The sequence below is a fragment of the Meles meles genome, chromosome 6, assembly GCF_922984935.1.
Source record: "Meles meles chromosome 6, mMelMel3.1 paternal haplotype, whole genome shotgun sequence".
NCBI lineage: Eukaryota > Metazoa > Chordata > Mammalia > Carnivora > Mustelidae > Meles > Meles meles.
In genome coordinates, this window is record NC_060071.1 from 50,660,739 (window position 1) to 50,680,464 (window position 19,726).

General features: G+C 50.9%; 1 long non-coding RNA gene across 1 annotated transcript; it reads left to right on the forward strand.

The window, feature by feature from the left end:
• Positions 1–3,129: 3,129 nt before the first annotated feature.
• Positions 3,130–3,956, forward strand: LOC123943221. The gene is made up of 3 exons (XR_006818594.1): positions 3,130–3,204; positions 3,553–3,744; positions 3,841–3,956. It is a non-coding gene; the product is annotated as an uncharacterized LOC123943221 (long non-coding RNA).
• Positions 3,957–19,726: the final 15,770 nt, after the last annotated feature.

The window sequence follows — 19,726 nt, forward strand, 5'->3', positions numbered from 1 at the left end:
CTGTGTGTCGTCAGGAAAAGGTGCTGGCCAGCCTGTGAGGAGGCCAGAGCTCCAGCTGGGCCCCAGACCCACCCAGAGCCCCCGTGGAGAGCAGCCCTGCCAGCTGCATGGGGAAAAGGGCCCTGGCTGGAGGGTCTGAATCTAAATCCTGCCCTTGCCTTTTATTAGGTCTATGACTGTGGGCGAAGTGCTTAGCTTCTCTCTGCCCCGGTGTCCTTACTTGTGAAATGTGGACAGCAGGACACACTTCACAGGACCATTGGAAAGGGTAAGTGAGTTCGTATAGAAAGCTTGGAACAATGCCTGACATGTGATGCTCACAAAATGGGTTAATATTATTTGTATTAAGATGACACGGCCTAGTTGCTGTTTAGCTGGTGAATGGTCTAGTGGGGAGAAACACGTGTGTGTGTGGTGCAGGGGTGGGATGGGGAACACAAAGCAGGAGGGAGGCATCTTTTCTCTTGGGGTTGGGGACTCAGGAAAGTCTAGAGGTCCACTGAAGCTTAAGCTGAGCTTCCCCATCGCACACGCACATCCCTGTTCTTTTAGTCATTCAACAAACTTTTATTGAGTCCTACTTTGTGCCAGGTACTATGCTGAGAGCTAGGCATGCGACAAGAGAAAGTTCTCATGTAAATAAGAGAAAGTCCTGGGGAGAGGTGGGGGGTGGGGTAATTGGGTGATGGGCATTAAGGAGGGCATGTGATGGAATGAGCAACAGAGAAATGCAAAAGATCAGGGGGCACAAATGTTCTGATGAAACCACGGGAAGTGAGGGGGTGAGGTGTGTATAGGGGACACTTTATACTGGGTGGCGAAGGGAGCAGGAAGCCATTCCAATGGGATCAGAGTGAATCCCAGAGTTTCATATCCCAGCTCTGCCCCTACCATGAGGCCTTAAACAAGTCCCTTCTCTTCTCTATGCCTCAGTTTACTCATCTGCATGATGGGGATGACAGTATCTATAGGGTTGAGGAGAGGAGGAAATGAGTTAATATAGGTGAAGTGTTTAGACAGTGCCTTGCACATTAGCAAGTGCTAGAAGTGTCTGCTTCTTTGACTTCTACTTTTCTAGGAACATCAAGGGTGAAGGCCACGAGGTGGAAAAGGACTTAGAATGTTGTAGGAGGAACAGGAAGGAAGGTCAGGAGTAAAGAAGAGGAGTGTGGCGAGGAATGAAGTTAGGAAAGCAGGGGTATGGGCCATTGTCGCCGGTCAGCTTGGCCCCCTCACTGCTCAGAAGCTTGCCAGGGCTCCCCACTGCCTATCCACGGAATTCCCACCTCCTGGCTCTACATTTCAGCTTCCACCTCCCACCCCACCCTCTGCTCTGCTCAGTTGGAGACTCTTACCTTCTTCCAGAAGTGCTTGGGATTTGCTCATCCAGGCTCTTCCTTCCATAAGGCGAGCCTGGAGCCCAGAGAGGGATGTGTCGAAGCCAGGGTCACACAGCGGATTAGGGACCAGGTCTGGAGCCCAGGTTTTCATGACTGAGCTGCAGTTTCCAGTTTCCTAGGTGGGTCATTTTAGCAGATGTTCTGTGTATCACAGTGTGACTTGAGTTGAGGAAAGGGTGAGAGGCAGGGCATGAGGAAGGTGGAAGCCACTAACGGAAGTCACTTCTCCTGCAAAAACAATTGTGTCCAGGCTCCTTTAATGCTAAGCATACTGTCCCTGAGAAGGAGAAGCCACTCATGAGGCTGCGACACAGAGAGAGTAGACAGCCTCCACCTGCCTTCGCTTGTGTCCCCCCGACTGCTTCACTGGGAAAGCCGGAGATCCCCATGTGCTAACTGGCTGTTGTTCAGGCCCCAGGGTTATGTGAGGGGGGAATGGCAGAGCCTGCCACTGCGGCCCGAGGAGGAGTAAGTTCTAGAAAGGGGAGATCCTTTGAGAAAAATGCCATTCACCATTTGAAAATCTGTATTAGTCTATGGGGTTGCCATAACAAAATACCAGACTGGGGTCTTAAACAATAGGAGTTAACCTTCTCACAGTTCTGGAAGATGAAAATCTAAGGTCAAGGTGCCACAGGATAGGTTTTCTCCGTGGCATCTCTCTGTGGTTTAGAGATAACCTTCTTCTTGCTGCCTCTCACACGGTCTTTTCTTTGTAGCCACACATCCCCTGTGTTCCTCTGTGTGTACAAAATGTCCCCAATTCTATTAGATTAGGGACCACATAGACAGCTTCATTTTAAGTGAATCACTTATTTAAAAGTCCTATTTTCAAATAGAGTGACATTCTGAGGTACTGGGCAGGGGTCAGGTCTCAACATACAAATTTTTGCGGGGTGGGGGTGGGTAGTGGGGGTACAATTTAACGCATAACAAAACCAAACACCAACCAAAGCTTATTTCTGGGCAAGACTGCGAAGACAGGACTCCCAGGAGGGAGGCATCAAGAGCTGGGTATTCTGGGAAAGTTTCCTGAAAGAGAGAAACTTGGAGTTTTGGCCAAAAGAAAGGTAGTAACAAGGGCCTGGAAGTACATGCTGAATGTATTCTTGGGGGCAGCCTGCGGTGTCTCGTCAGCTAAGGGTCCCACTCTTGGTTTTTTTATTTCACTGCCATTTTGCATTGGAAAACAGGTCCCAAAGAGCTGGGTCTCGCAGAGCGTGGTGCGACAAGCAGCTGGGAGCGAGCCCCAGCAGCCCTAAACAGGGGGCGGAGCTTTCCTGCAGCCGGGTGGGCAGTGTGCCTCTGCCCGCTTTGGCCCCGCCCTGCCTCAGACCCCGCCCAGTGTAGCCCCGCCCCACATGCTGCCCCGCCTCCCTCTGGGTGGTGTCCTCAGCCCGGAGCCCTGAGTGTGGTCTCCCGCCCGCCTGGCTCCACTGGTCTGGCTGAGTCAGGCTCTGTTGCCAGTATGGTGACCCTGGGACAGCTGAGAATGGAGACTGGCGACAAAACAGGAGAGAGAGAGGAAGGGGTGTGGCCAGGTTGGGGAAGGAGGGCTGGATCTGGTAGCCGGCCAACCAGGTTTCCATGGGAGGCTTATTTTGAAGGACTGTGGGACCTAAAAGAACTTGCTGAACTTCTCTGAGCTGCATTCATCCAAAGAAAACTTAGGGTAGATTTGGTGTGTGCCAGGTGCTGGGGATATGGTGGTGAACAGGCCCCATGGTGGCGATCAAATCCTGGTTAAGGGTGTGACCAGGGAATCCCAGCTTTACACCCTACTGACTGGGTGACCTTGGGCAAGGTAATCAACTTCTCTGTACTAAATTATCCTCATGGGTAATTTGGGAGTAACACCTACCTCGTAGGGCTGTGAGGATTAAATATATGCATACGTGTAAAATCCTAGGAATAGTGCCTATTAAGCACTATTATTAAGTGCCTGAGAACCTTCATTAGTAGCTGTTGCTATCTTTACCCTCCTGGAGCTGGTATTCACTGACTTTAATTTCAAAATTTCTTTTTCATTATGAACTGACATATAAAAAAGAACACTAATGCTGTGTTCCCACCATCCTATTTAAGAAATAAAGCATTATAAATACATTCTCTTTGCCCTAACTTGAGTCAAGCCTTGATATTTCCTACACAGGAAGCCTCCAACCCATCCTCTACAGAGCTCACCATGTGTGAGAGATCCAGATAAAGCACAAACTGGACCTGGTCATAACTTTGCTTGAAAACTTCCATCTATAAGATAAAGTCAGACGCACCCCCTTGACGTGCAGACCCTTCACCTCTGATCCTCGCTGACACTTCCTGTTTGGTCTCTGGCACCACTTTGGTAAGTTCCTCTTACCATTTCTCCTCTTCATATATGTTGGTCCCTTGGCCTGGGGTCCTGTGCATTCTCGCTCGCTCTCTCCCTTGCTCATTCTAGGAGAAGTGCCATCCTTTGATTCGACCCAGCCTCCCGAGACCTTCCCACTGGTGAGTGAGCGTCTGTCTTCCCCTAGACTGGGAGCTCCTGGCAGCAGGCCGTGTGCTGACTCATTTTCATCTGCTCCTGGTAAAGGGAAGGCATGTACCACACTCCATGGTTGGGTTGGAGCTGTGTCTGGGGCGCCCTGCTAGGGTGTGGTAAGGATAGTCATCCAGTGACTCCAAGGCCATCCTTTTCATGGTGAATTATAGTCCCTCTGTGGTTAAAACCACTGCGGAAGAATACAGAGGTCATTAAATGGGGGTCCCCATTGTAAAGCCACTCCAGCACAGTGCCAATTTCCTTCCGTGCCCACGTCCCCCTCCCATACCCACGTCCCCCTCCCATGCTGTGCTGACTCTTTCTCGCTTCTTGCTCCATCCCTGTCTCCTCTCTCTGAGGACACTGGGTCCCTCCTGATGAGTAGATCTTCCCCAGGGACTAAGATGTAGGCCATGCAGTGACTGTGGCGTGGATCCAAGAGGCTTGTGGTTTTGGGCAAATCAAGTGGATGCCAAGCCTGGTTCTAGGAGCAGAGAAGAGATGCTTTCAGAGCAGAGGCTCCAAGCTTGTTTCTGTCCTGTCAGATATATTTGCAAAGCAGAGTCTCTTCACAGAAAGAGGGGGGGCCTAAGTCCCCATTTAAGTAAATTGGGAATAAATTGGTCAGTGCCCTCAAACTCCAGGGAGGGAGCTGGGAGCTGGGCGGAGAGGGGTGGGGAGAGGAGAAAAGGGACACTTCTATGTCTCTATGGATATTTTGAATTTTGTACTATATTCACATCTGACCTATTGTTTTAAGAAATGAAATCCTACATTGGATGGAAATCAGAAGAGCTAGCTAGCTTCCAGTATTGCAAATACCAATTACCAGTCTGCTCACCTTGGTTTCTCTGAGCCTTGCTTTAATAACCGCCCAGGTCCCAGCTCAAAGGGTAGGCATAAGGGAGACCTTTGTAAACTTGGTGGGGCTGGGTGAGCTTAATTGGTATTTACCCTTCCTTCAGTTTATGTCCTGGACAATAACCGTGCCCTTCTCTATGGCCGCAGTGTATAGGTCTCTCTGTACAAGTGTGGGTGTGTATGTCTGGGTGTGTGCTCTTCTGGACATGTCAGGGTGGCCTGTGGGATGACTATGAAGTTGGCCATTATGGGGTCCCTGCCCGAAGGAGCTTCGGGTACAGTGGAACAGGTGACCAAGTAAACACTGTCCTCTAACACCCTTGAACTCTGTGAAAGGCTGAGTAAAGACATGAAAAATGTGGGTGGACAGAGGAAGGGACATACATTCAAGCAGGGGCCTTTGCATTGGCTGTTCCTCCTGCTTGGAATGCTTTTCAACGCTTTGAGCAGATGTCCGCTTCTCAAGGAGGCCCACTTGACCTCCCCCATTGAAATAGCAACTCCCCTCTGCACTCCCCAAACTCCTTTTATTTTTAGCCAAAGTCCTTATTTTCAATGGCAGTGAAGTTACCTATACTGAAAGTAACTTAAAATACTCTGCATTTTACTCATTTTAATTGTCTGTTTCCTTCACGTCCTTCATTAGAATGCAAACTCCATGAGGGAAGGGACCATGTGTGTTTTGTTTACTGCTGTGTACCACCCCATTCCACCCGGGCCTAGAACAGTACCTGGCCTAGAGTAGGACCCTTGGTTCCTCTTTGGGAATATGGGGGTGAGGGGGTGGGGTGAGGGGTGGATGGCAGAGCGGCCATGGCCATGCCTGGGGAGGTAGCCAGAGACCCAAGGCTATAGCCACGGACAGAAGGAGCGCCCTGTGATGTGGGAATTGATGGAGATGTGGATGGTGGGTCGGGAATGCTCCAGTGGGCATGAGGTGGAAGACGTGACCTAGAGAAATCCTGAGACACCTTGGGGACCATTCTTATGCTCCCAATTGCAGCTCAGTGCCTATCCTTTCCCTTATCCTGAGAAACGGAGCCTATTGCTATGGGGGAGGGGAGCCTATTTGCTCAGGGGCCCCACTGGTTTGTTGGGGAAGGTGATGGTGGACCCATTTGTGAAAACCAAATGCCACTGGCAGGTCCCTTGCCTATGAGAGAGTACCTATGGGGGCAATGGGCAGTGCTGAGAAGGAAAGAGGCAGCGGAAGGCCCTGTGCTGGTCACAGCAGTGGCTGGACTGTAGACTCAGAGCAGAGATGTTTCTGTGAGTGTCAAGAACAGAGAGCAAGACCCAGGTAGAGGGCACTCTTGGGACCAGAGGCCAGAGAAGGAGGGAAGCAGACACTGAGGCCAGGTTGGGAAGGGCCTCGAAGGCCAGGCTAAGGAGTCAGGAGAGAACTCAGGAGGTCCAGGGAACACACTAGCATCTGGAGCTGAGAGCAGGAGGTGGCAAAGGAAGGAAGCCGTCCGGGAAGAACTGCCATTCCGGGGTCTTTACCAGTCTTTACAGAAGGGGAGGAGGAGACATGCTCTCTAAGGCTTGGAGACTGACAAGGGGGCAGAGTGGCCATTTCACCTGGGTGGCCCATTCATTTACTGAATCAGGCACTTAATGAGTCTGCACTCTATGTCAGGGAATGGGGGTGCCATGAGGAGCCCGTCCTAAACTTTGACCCCACACAAGGGAGAGGGTACCCTGGGAGAGATGTGACAGGTTCAAGGAGGCTGTGGTTACGCTAGCTCAGAGATTAGGGAGGGCTGCCCGGATAGGAGGTTTCTGAGCTGGGTCTTGAATGGTGGTGAGGGGTTTGAAAATCAGCTGATCTGTAAGAGAGGACATTTGACTAGGAAGCTACAAACCAGGGGGCTTTGATGGGCCCTATTACACTGAATTCCCCTAGCAACTCTCAGAAGAGGGAGCCAAGGCAGAGGGGAGGATTTATCTTAGGGGTAAGGATATAAGGATCTTGGGACCAAATCTAGAGAGGGTAAGGGCCCAGCCCTCGGTCACTAGCCTGAAAATAGCAGTTGGTTGGAACCCAGGGCTGTTGGACTCCCAGCCAAGTGCTCACCCTGCGGGTCCACAGCCGCTATTTGGCTGGCTATTTGGAGTTTGATTCACTGTGGCTTTCCAAAGTGCCGCGAAGAAGCTGTCGGCTAATCGTCCACCCCCAAGATCTTGATCTGCCTGTGCCTAACCCCAGCGAGGATCCAGGACACAGACCAGTGACCCAGTCTCGGCTCCTCAGTGGTTGGCCAAGGGCAGGCAGAGGCCAGGATGGAAAAAACTTGTCAGACTCTGAGTCTGAGGGCTTGTGGCTTGTTTCGGCAGCATCATGTCCTGCCTGTACAGCCTCCAAAGCATGTCACCTACCTGCCCTTCCAGTCTGCTTCACCGTCAAACGGGAACCCAGCATTCCCCACCTCCAGTGAGTTGAGACACTGAGGACATGGTGGGCGTGGCCATCCCAGAGAAGAATTAGCTGGTATTCCTTTGAGGGACTGGGGGTTCCCTGCACCACTCGAATGATGACGAGAATGCTGTCACCCTCTCTTCTGCAAGCTGACTTTCTCCAAGCCCTCACCAGGCCCAGAGCTAAGGGCTTTCCCCACAGTAATTCATTGACTGGAATGTGGGTTGGAAAACACTGGAAGGAGCAGCACTACTGTCCATATGTACAGTCTGTGAAGATGATGACGATGAGGAAGGGGCCTCCCAAAGCGCTGTGAGAAATGGATTCAGAAGTCCTTGAGAGCAATGGAGAGTTTTGCCGACAACATGGCCCAACCCCTTGGCACAGCTCTGGTCCTTTGCTTCCTCCGTCTCAGTGACTGACATGCTCCCTGCACAGGCAGCCAGCTCCCTACCCTCAGCCCCCGAACCCTGGAGGAGATATTTAGGCCCCGAGCCAGGCCAGCTCTAGGATTCCTATTCCCGGGCAGCCTGGCTGTAGCCCCAGGAGGACAGCCAACAAGGGGCCCAGCGGCTTATCGCGCTGCGGAGAGTCTCCAGTGGGCAGACTGTCTCCGCTGCTGCTGAGCCAGGCTGATAATGAGGACAGACCCTTGTGTTTACTGTGGCTGGGAGAGTGGGGCCTCTTGGGGGCGGCCCCGGCTCCTCTGGGAACAGACTGTCTGTTTGCTGAGATACCATCGCATTCCTGCAGCCTCAGCCACCCCAGGATGGATGGGCGGCGGGGGGGGGGGGGGGGGTGTGTGCAAGGGGAGGGGAGGAGGAAATAGGACAGCTGCTGGCCCTCGGTTCCCCTGGGGCCCACACTAAGAAGGCCGCCGCCCTGGGTCCTCCGGGCGGCAGGTCTATGGTTTTCTGGCCTGCTTGTTGAGTACTTTGTAAAGCTCCTTATTAGCCAACGTGGGCACCCCACTCTACAGTTTACAAAGCATTTTCTCAACAACGATCTATTTTGCTCTTCCAGGTAACCTTCTGTGTAGGTAGTCTGGGGTGATGAAGTTTCACAGAGGAGAGCTGCCTAGCTGACGGCGAGTATGGCCATCGTTGGAACAGGAGCCCTTGAATGAACCCCCGCTGACCAGTTCCAGCCACTGGGAATGCTTACCGTATGGCAGTGACTGTCAAAAGCACGTTAGATGCATTAGCTTGCTTATTCCTCACCAACAGCCCTTAGGAGATAGGTGCTGTCAGTCTTACGGATGGGGAAACTGAGGTGGATCCAGGCAGAAAGTAGGAGAGCTGGGATTTGAACTCTATAGTTAGCATGACTGGGCTACAGATGTGTCCGGCTAAAAGCCAGCTAGCGATAGGTTGGTTTCTAACTGGGTCGCAGAGGCAGGGGGCATTTCTGATGGCAGAGGCAGCCTAGCAAAGCTTGAACAGGCTTTGGGATTAGGCCTGGGTTCCACTCCCAGCGCTGACACTGGTGAACCCTGAGGCCCACCCTCCCCTGAGTCTCCATGTCCTTCTCTGGAAAGTGGACATAAGACCTGCCTTAGCAGTGGGTATGAGACGTGATGGATGAGAAAGTTCTGGCACATGGCAGATTTTCATTAAATAATTACTGTTATGACTTTGACGGCTGAGCTGGGGAGGCGGCCTGCCCAAAACCGAGACTTCAGAAGAATATCTCTTCAAAGAGAGGCCCAATCTTCCTCGGCTATGGGAGCACCGAGGAGGGAGGACCTCTAGTTGAAGGGACCTGGTGACTTCAGAAGAGGCAGCATGAGAGTGTGTTTGGGACTCTGGCTTCAGAGCCTGATAGACGCGAGTTCAAGTTCTGCTATCCAGTGCATGCTCTCTCTGTGGCTCCTTGGGGAGCCTTGGGGCAGTTGCTTAATTTATTTGAGTCTGTATCAGAACACTAATAGAACCTTCCTCATGGGGGTATGAGAACGGGTGGGATCATTCAGGGAGAGGAGACCTGGGTACGCCAGTGGGCACGTAGCATGTGCTCAACAAAACGTGGCCGCCATCAGCATTTGTGGGTGAGGTGGTGGTAGATGGAGGAACGGCCTCTGGGGAAGGCATCCGTGTATGGTGCCTGGAACCTGCGAGTACGTTCGGTTACATGGAGAGGAGAATTGCACTTGCTGGTGGACTTGAGGTTGCTGGTCAGCCGACCTTGAGGTGGGGAGATTATCTTGGCTTGTCCGTGGGGACCCACTGTAATCACAAGGGTCCTTATGAGCAGAAGGAAGAGGGAGAGAGAGAACTCATGTCCGAGTGAGAAGGAGAAAGACCCCACCAGCCATTCTTGGTGCTGAAGGCGGGTGAAGAGGACATGAGCCAAGCCCTGCAGGCTGCCTCTAGAATCTGGAAAAGCTCCCTTGAGCTGCTGGAAAGGCGTACAGTTCTGCCGATGCTCTGATTTTAACCCAGTGACACTCATTTTGGACTTCAGACTTCCTGAACTGTAGGCCATAAAATCTGAGTTGCTTGAAGGCACCAAGTTTGTGATCATTTGATATGGCAGCAAAAGGAAATTAATACAGAGTATAAGTTGGTCCTCAATGACTGGCAGGATGATAACTGGTGGAGGTGGAGCTTAGATGTATGAGAAGAAGAAACTGGACCCAACAGCCTTTAGGCTAGAAAGCACAAAGCATTTTTGAGGACTGGTGGGAAAGCCTGTTTGGTTCTTTGCAAAAATGGACACAGTTCTTCATCCTTGCCCATATCCTCCTTACAATGTAACTAGGCAGCTCTTCTCAACAAGACATGGCGTGTATCTCCCCTGTGCCTCGAATCCGCACTTGGCCCTGTGGCTTGCTTTGGCCAAACACATGCACGTTCTGAGCCCGGGCCACGAGCGGTCTTACACACTTCTGCCCTCACTCTTGCGGTTTGGAAACCAGTCTATGACCAAGCTCAGGTGTGACCTGCAGCCTCCAAAGTGGCTCCTTGTAATCCCCACCCCCTGAGATGAATGCCTTATGTAATCTCCTGGACTCGTGCCTCCCTTCCAGCGCACAGAACACAGCAGAAGAGATGAGTTGGAGCTTCTGAGATGAGCTTACCAAAAGACCGCTTGACTTCCATCTTGCTTTCCCTTTCTTGCTCTCTTGCTGGCTCGCTTGGGAGGGAATCCAGATGCTCTGCCGGAAGTGCCTATGGAGGACCCCATACCCCATCTGGCAAGGAAAGGGTGCCTCTGGCCAACAGCTAGCAGGACCGGAGACCTACCCAAATCCGGGGGAGTGAGCAAGGAAGATCAGGTCTACCCTTGGAGCCTTGAGATGGCAGAAGCCCTAGCCAACACCTTGACCCTGGGACAGTCCTTGAGCCACAGATACCCAGCTAAGTGCCACTAGGCATCCTGACCCCCAGAGTCTGTGAGAAAATACCAGTTTGTTGTTTTTAGCTATGTAATTTGCTCTGCAGCTCTAGACAACTAGTATCCCACCAGACTGGTTTGCTGGGTGATAAGTGACATGTGGCCCAGCCCCTTCCTTTCACCTAGACAACCGCTAGACAAGGGAGTGAGGCCGTCCTAGACCAACTAGCCCTTAGCCCACCTGTCAGCTGCTGGCAGATGCATGAGTGAGCCAAGCCAGGATCATCTGAGTTTGGCCCAGAGCTGCCAAAGTTCCAGCTGACCTTTGACTTGGTAGCAATAATATACATTGTTATTTTAAGCAACTGAGCCTTGGGATGACTTTGTACCCAGCAGTAGCTGACTGATAACCTATCTAGCCCGGGGGTCCTGCGTGCAGTAAGAAATGGGGCTGGGAATCTGTGTAGCAGCCTAAATGCATAGGGCTTTATGGCCGAGTGAGGGCATTTGGAGTGCAATTAGCAGGCCGTAAGGGCAGGTGTGGAGCGGGAGAATACCATCCTGATCAGAGCTGTGGTTGCAGACATTTCTTGGGGCAGTGGCCTGCCTCGGAGGCAGGGAGATCACCTAGGAGGCTGCTGTCATGCTGCAGATGAGCTGTGATGGAGGCCTGAAATTGGGACAAGGCAAAGAATGGGAGAGACCAGTAGAGGTGGGATCAGCGAAGACTGTTCTGGATTGGGTTGGGGGCAGGGCAACGGGAGAGTGGAAGTCAACACCCAGGTTTTGTTCCTGGGCACCTGAATGGTTGGTGGTGCTGTTGCCAAAGATGGGGAGGTCAGCATGGGGGACAGGGAGATGCCAGCTACCGGGATGGACGGAGGGTGTAGTGCAAGAGAGACCTCTGGGAAGAGGCTCAGGAGACTGTCCAGGCTTCAAAGGAAGCTTTATCCCCTGCCTCGTGTACTGTCTGGTCTCGGGAAGGGTAGAGAATGCTTCAGATGGGCAACTGAGAGAAGTAGAGAAAGGCCTAATGAGAAGGGTGTGTGAAGGGTTTGGGCATTGCACAGGGCTGGTGAATGAGCCTGGGCTGGCAATGGGGAGCAGCTGTTCTCACCCCTTAGGTTGGAGAAGTCCCCGAGGACAGGAGGAGGAATGAGAACCAGGAGAGAGAGTGCATGGAGAGGGCTGCCTTACAGGAGTCGTGGGCCCATGCCACCCAGCAAGGAGGACACAGAGGAATGAGCACCCTGGCCCCTCCTTCTTCCTGCCTGGGAGTACCTTCTGATGTCGCCCATTGGCTGAGTCCAACCTGAAGGTCAAAGACAAGGTTGCGTGTTGATGCAGCCCCTGCTCACCAGCCTCCCAGGACACAGAAGGGGCCGGGTGGGGGAGGGGAGAGTGGCAGGCACCTAGCCACCTAACAGATGAAACTCCTGTAGCTAAAGTCCATTGGTGACCTGTTTCTGGCAAAGGAGATTTGAGGGGATATCCGCTAGGAGTTTCTGGGAAAAGGTCCTTGACTTTTAGGAAGGAGGCTGTAGGAGAGTTATTCTTCATTGTGTCTGCTGTGCTGGCCAGAGCTGCAACAGCTCTCTTGGCATGATGGGGGAGCCAGCCGCAGTTAAAACCAACCCACTGAGGATGGAAAAGCAAAGAGACAGAAAGAACCGGGTCCTTGATGACCTCGTGGAATGCCTCTGAGAACCTGGGGTTCTTTTTTTTTTTTTATCAATGAAATAATAAAAGCATTATTATTATTCTTAGCATAAGAACCACTTCGAGTTGGATTTCCCATTACTTGCAGCTCAAAGCTTCCTAAAGGACAGAGCTGTCCCCCACCATCTCCAGGGCCTTGTGCAAGAGCTCTGGCCTCCCACAGTGTGCTGGCCGAGCCCTCCTATTTCCCTCTCCTGACCCTGGGCTTGCAACCACCACAGCAGATTCGATGCAGAATTGCAAGTGGTTTTTCAGTCTGAAAGAGTCTGAAGTGCCATGGGCTCTTCCCTGCGGTGCTGGCCTGTGGGTGCAGAGGACGTCCGCAGCATGTAGACATCCACAAAGGCAGGAGGGATGGGGTGGTGGGGGCCACAGGCCTTGTAGGTTGTCAGAACCAGCTTCAAGGCTGAGTCCACTGCTTTCTAACTGTGTGACTTTGGGCAAATTAGTTAGCATCTTTGAGTCTGGGTTTTCTCCCTGGAGGTGGTAAGGGTTGAATCAGATAGAAGAAAGAAAAACCAGTCAACCCTGACATGAATCCTAGACCTGAGAGGCCACCTTCCAAAGACTTCCTCCCCTTCCCTCCCTATTCGTTTCCACTGCTGGGTTGGATATGAAGGAGGTTGAGAAGGGTCCAAAGGGATATTGGCAAGAGAAACAACCCAGTGAGTTGACCTGCCACACAAAAAGTCCCTGTCCATGTGTTTGATGTATGAATGTATGAATGAGTAAAAGAATAAATGAGGGGAGAAAGAATGAGAGGGCTAGAAAAACAGGGAAATTTCACCCATAGGGAGAAAGACTGATGGAAGGCTTTGTAAAATTCCCTGGGATAAAATTTGCCCAGCTGAAAAGAAATCCTCATTCTGCTATTAAAGAGAAAGAGGGAGAACTGAGGTTGCCATAGGCACCTACGAGTCTCTGCCAGGGGTTCACAGTCCGGATTGTCTAGACCAGAGCAGCAGATACTTCGCTTACACTGGGCTCTCCAATTTGCCACAGACCCCTCTACTCCCTAATGCCTCCCCCAACCCTTCCCAGTGTCAGTTACTATTTATCAATGGGCTCATGCTGGATTTATCTTTTCTTAGTGGAATTAATAGGAAAAAGAAATATTTCCTATGTCTCTATTAGAAATCAAAAGAGCAAAAGATATACCAACAGAGACACATATTTCAAGAAAAATGAGAGTGGAAGCCTATTTCTTTGGGGAAGAGAAAAATATTCCTAGCTGTGTATCATGCAAACAAGGTGTATTGAGAAAAAAATACATCTTAACACCATTAAGAAACAGCTGACTTGCTTCTACTCCCCACTCTGGCCTGGCAGGCATTTTACTGGTTGTGGAGCTCTCTGGGATGAGAGTGGGCCTCAGATCTCCCCACTTGCGCACAGCTCACCCCTCTCCCTGAGAGGAGAACAGCCCCATTTTGTCCAACCCCTCTTACCCTTCATTTGGAATGATGTCGCCCTTCTTTGTGTTCAGGGCTTATTTTGAGCAAGTTCAAAACCGTCTTGCAAAGTTCAAGATCATTATGGCAGGCAAAAATGCAGTGAAATAGCACACCACTGTCAGTTAATTACTAAAAATCCTTTAATAGCTGACATTATTATAAATTATATACCCATTATAACAGGGACAATTGGGCTCTCTGTTTTTCTTGCCCTGCATTGGAACCCCACACAATGCCGGCTTGTTGGGGAGAGTGACCTGGGTGCACTTAGAGGCAAGTTGGGAGTTTACATGGGCTACCTGTGCTGACCACAGCAGCCTGCGGGCCTCTGAGGACACCCTGTCCCTGGGTGGGGGTCAGGCCACTGCCTGACCAGGCCCCAGAACCCACCTGTCTCCATTCCTACCGGCTGCCCCCTGCTTCTATGGCTGGCTACAAGTCCCTTCCCTGTGGGCCTCCCTACTCCCTCTGTCCTGTTCCGTTCTCCTCTCCACGTCTAGGCTTAGCTCAAAAAGCTCCTCCTCTAGGCAGCCTCCCCGGATTCTCTTTCCAAAGCTCTAGACACATGGTAGGCTGGTTCTTGTTTATTTATTTATTTATAATTTTTTTTTTTTTTAAGATTTTATCTATCTATTTGACAGACAGAGATCACAGCCAGAGAGGCAGGCAGAGAGAGAGGAGGAAGCAGGCTCCCTGCTGAGCAGAGAGCCCGATGCGGGGCTCGATCCCAGGACTCCGGGATCATGACCTGAGCTGAAGGCAGAGGCTTAACCCACTGAGCCACTCAGGCGCCCCTATTTATAATTTTTTAATGATTTTATTTATTTATTAGAATGCGGGAGGGTGGGGAGCAGAGAGAGAGAGGAAGAGAATCTCAAGCAGACTTCCCGCCAAGCAGGGAACCTGACACTGGGCTCAATCTCACGACCCCAAGATCATGACCTGAGCCAAAAATCAAGAGCTGGACGCTTTACCGGCTGAGCCAGTCAGGCACTCCAGTATTTGTTTTATTTTTGTCAGGTGCACCTTGAGTGTCAACTTGGATGATTTTTTTATAGCTGTGAGCACTGCAGGACCCCGTCCCAAATCAAGATGTAGAACCAACTCCAAAATGTTCCTGTGCACGGACATCCCCTCCGGAGCTTGTAAAAAATGCAGCTTCTGACTGAACCCAGAGATGCTGAGTCAGTGGCCCAGGAGGGCAGGGTGACTGCATGAGATCTTCAGGTGGAGGGGGCCCACAACCCCACCTTGGGGAAACCCACTTAGTGCTTGGTGGGAAAGTCCATGGGTTTTAGTCTTTCCCCTCCTGTTAGCTGGGAGGCATGCACTGGTCCTTTCCATCAGTGTGTCTGTCTAGCAAGTTTCCAGGCTGGGAGTGGCCCCCACAGGGGGCATCTTGGCTGGCTGCCCTCTGAAGATGCTCAAGATGGGGGCGCTGTCTTTAAGAAAAGCGACGTTTGCCGCACTGCCTCCAGCAGCCACTGAGCGTCCGTGGGCTTGGACGTTGTCAGGGTGAGAAGCTGTCCACTGGATGAGACCGCATTCCCCAGCTCACTCCTTCCATTTGCAGGAATCCCACGAGAGGTGAGATGCTCAGCCCTGCCCCCTGTTAGAATCCCCAGGGCAGGGTTGGGGGGGAAGCTCGAAACAAAAAACCACGTCTGGTCCCATATCAGTTCCAGTGGGGGCCAGGCTCTAGTAGTTTCTAAAGCTTCCAGGTGATTTTTTTTTTTTTAAGATTTTTTATTTATTTATTTGACAGACAGAGATCACAAGTAGGCAGAGAGGCAGGCGGGGGGAGCGGGGAGCAGGCTCCCTGCTGAGCAGAGATCCCGATGTGGGGCTCGATCCCAGGACCCTGGGATCATGACCTGAGCCGAAGGCAGAGGCTTTAACCCACTGAACCACCCGGGCGACCCTCTCCCAGGTGATTCTAATGCCTAGTCAATGACCGGGACCCCTAAGCAGAGAGGCCTGACTCGGGGATTTTAAGCTCTCTTTATCTGACTATGGTAGGTCCTTGATGCCCACCTACAGAGGTCTCCCTCCAACCTGGGGACAAATCATCCAATAACACTGGGCGATTTTCAAGCCCCTAATCCTCATGGCAGCACTGCTTGTTAGCAGTGGGTACGTTGAACTCAGGAAACTTTTGTGATGGTCTTCAGAGCCCCAGGGGGGTAAGGCGGGAGCAAGGATAGGGCCCATGTGGCTTTCCCCGGCCAGGCTACCCCTAGCAGCAGTGCCTGCTTACTGACCACCAGCTAGGCCCAGGGCCAACTTTATCCTTAGGCCCAGGGAGACACAAGGCCTAGGACACCACGGTAACTTTAGGGGACTGATGAAGTGTTTTCAATTTGCATTTTGTCTGAAATCAGAAAAAGAAATGACTAATAGTGAATGTATTATAATGAGTCTAGCCTGGATTACATTTGTCTTTTTGTCTTTATACCAATACTTTTGTAAAACTTACTTCCTTTTTTTTTTTTTTTTTAGTGGAAGAAGGGGCCCAGGAAGATGGAAGCGTCCAGGGCTCACAGAAGTCACAGCACAGCCCTGCACACTGTCCTGGGCTCTGGAAGGCAGGCTCTGGCAACTGTGTCCCTCAGCCCCTTCCCCAACAGAGCACGGCTGGTGTTAGTGGGGCCGGGTGCCAGAAATGTTTATCACACACCTGCTGGGTGCCTAGCCCTGGGGAGGAAAGGAGAGCATCGGGCGTGTCCTGGTCGGCCTAGGAGGAGAAGATGTACATACGGGGAAACCAAGGGCAAGATAAGACAGGACACACTCTCCAACGGTGGTCAGTCTTACTTGTATCTCTTCTTGTGTTTGTCATTTTGTCTGTCACTGGGTCAGGCCCTCTTTGGTTATAGAATTGTTTCATGTTTTTGATTCTTCAACCATTTTTTTGTTGGTTTATTCCTTTCTTCAACCAATGTTTATTAAATTCATTATTCAGGGGGCGCCTGGGTGGCTCAGTGGGTTAAGCCGCTGCCTTCGGCTCAGGTCATGATCTCAGGGTCCTGGAATCGAGTCCCGCATCGGGCTCTCTGCTCGGCGGCGAGCCTGCTTCCCTCTCTCTCTCTGCCTGCCTCTCTGTCTACTTGCGATCTCTCTCTGTCAAATTAAAAAAAAAAAAATTAATAAAAAAAAATTCATTATTCAGGTTTTTAAAAATTTTATTTTATTTATTTGATAGAGAGAGACCACAAGCAGGGGGAGCGAGAGGGAGAGGGAGAAGCACGCAGAGCTTGCTTCCAGATCTGTGGAATCATGACCTGAGTGGAAGGCAGATGCTTAACTGACTGAGCCACCCAGGCGTCCCTTTATTTTTATTTATTTATTTATTTTTATTTTTAAAAGATTTTATTTATTTATTTGACAGACAGGGATCACAAGTAGGCAGAGAGAGAGCGGGGGGGTGAGGGGGAAGCAGGCTCCCTGCTGAGCAGAGAGCCCAATTCGGGGCTTGATCCCAGGACCCTGATCATGACCTGAGCTGAAGGCAGAGGCTTTAACCCATTGAGCCACCCAGGTGCCCCATTTTTTTTTTAAATTTTTAAAAAAAAAATTTTTTTCCAGGCATTCCTTTAATTCAGGTTTTTATAAAAGATTATTTGTTTGAGAAGGAGAGAGAGTAAGAGAGCAGGCGCATGAGAGTGGAGGTGGGGTGCAGGGGGAGGAACAGAGGGAGAGAGAAACTCAGACTCCATGCTGAGCATGGAACCTGACGTGGGGCCCAATCTCGCAACCTGAGCCAAAACCAAGAGTCAGACGCTTAATGGACTGTACCACCCAGGAGCCACAATTCAGTTGTTTTTTTAAAAAAAATATTGGAGGGCGCCTGGGTGAGTCAGTTGGTTAAGCAACTGCCTTCGGCTCAGGTCATGATCCTAGAGTCCTGGGATCAAGTCTCATTTTGGGCTTCCTGCTCCTTGGGGAGTCTGTTTCTCCCTTTGACCTCTCCCTCTCATGATCTTTCTCACTCTCTCTCTCAAATGAATAAATAAAATCTTTGAAAATAATATTGGATTTAATTATTTTTGAGTGGGTAATTCTTCCCACGGTGCAAAGATTGAGGAGGTACTGAAGAGGGCAAACCAAGAGGGCAGGATGCAGGAGAGAGAGGGTGGCTTCTTTTGGACTGAACTTGGGTCTTGCTTAGATTTTGTACCATGTGTAATCAACACCTATATAACAGAATGACTTAAAACAAGCAAGCAAGCAAACAAAACAACCACTTTGGGGCTGAAAAATAATTTCCGTCTTATCTAGCTGCTACCCCCAGCCAACCTCTTCAACCCCACAGACAACCACCTTGATTGGCTTATCCTGCGTCTTCCCAAAGACATTGTATGCACATGCACACCATCCTTGAGAAAGAATTGACGCAAATTGTCGCATCCTGCGGCATTGTTGTTGGTCATTTGGTATCTTTTCATACTGAAGGCTCCCTCTTTTTAACAGCTGGATAATATGCCATCATTCATTTCACTAGCTCTCTATTGATTAAGTTGTTCACAATTGCTTTCTTCTACAGTGACGTGATAGGACATAACTCCCCACTCTTGACGCGACGCAGAGGTATACATCATTTCAGTCACGAGCAAGCACATCGGGGTGCTCTCTGTAGGAAGTCGAACCCCAGGGTCAACAGCTGTGGGAGGGGATGTCGGGACAGCTGCTATGGGGAGGCCGGTTTGGCCGTATCTATCAGAAATGAAATCCCTCCCCCCCATTTCTAGCACCTTCTGGGTGCTAGAGGAGGGCTGGAGAGATGAGGGGCACTCGGCTGAGCTCCTGAGGGGCTCTCAGATGTGGACAAATCATCCCCAGTCCTGGGAAGGAGGGATGGCAAAAGGCAAGGAAAATAGCCTCGGGCCTCTCACTGGGGAGTGAGGAGACACTTGTTTAGGGGAAAGGAAGGAAGGGCATTCTGGGCAGAAGGTCCAGCATGTGTGAAGACTGGACGTCACAGAGGAAACAGGGGAACTGTGGGGTGTTCCGAGGAGCAGGCCGTCTCTTATTCAGGGTCCATGTGGTGGGAGGGGGATGTGAGGTGGGACCTGTGTGGCTCTCTCTGGCCATGGTGGTGTAGAGGAATGGCTGAACGCAGACATGGCTTTGAATAAATTCCTAGTCCTGGAGGGATATCACATAACTGCATGTATTGTCCCAAATGCCTTTGGCTTCTCCCAAGTTTCCAGGAGAAATGTGTTGAAGTCTAACTAAGCCATATCCCTGGGCATTGGACTCTTCGGTGAGGGTCCCTGTGTTCCCCTGAAGGCTGAGGGAGTGAGCCTTGGCCAGGAGGCCCCGGGTCAGGCCTGGGGTGGTGGTCTGATGCTGCTCGTGATGCCATTCTTTGGAAGTCTGCCTTCTCTGTCAAAAGCTCATGGGAATCTTGCATTCTATTTCTTGATATACCTGGGTTAGCTTTAATGTTAAACATTAGCTTTAATATTAAAAATTACAGTGTAAAAATAAATTTCTCCAACATTTAAAAAAAATATTTTATGTATTTATTTGTCAGAGAGAGAGAGAGTGAGAGAGAGCACAAGCAGAGGGAGCAGTAGGCAGAGGAAGAAGTAGGCTCCCTCCTGAGCCAAGTGGGACTTGATCCCAGGACCTGGGAAATGTGACCTGAGCCGGAGGCAGACAGAGCCACCCAGGCGATCCTCTTCAGCTTTTTTTTTTTTAAGTAGGTGCCACACCCAGCGTGGAGCCCAACACAGGGCTTGAGCTCATGACTCTGACATCAGTACCTAAGCTGAGATCCAGAGCCGGACGCTAACGGACTGAGTCACACAGATGTCCTTTCTCTAACATCTCTGAGTCAAATGAACTCTTTGACTTCAAGAAGCCCCCCCAGTCGCCCTGCCTGAGAAGGATGTGGATTACCTAGGGGTGGGGTAACCCAGCTGCCTTGCAGTAAATCCACAGTCCTCACTCTGATCTCTGTGCAGCTAGCTCCAACCCTCTTAACAATCATGAGACTTGCAGCACTTCA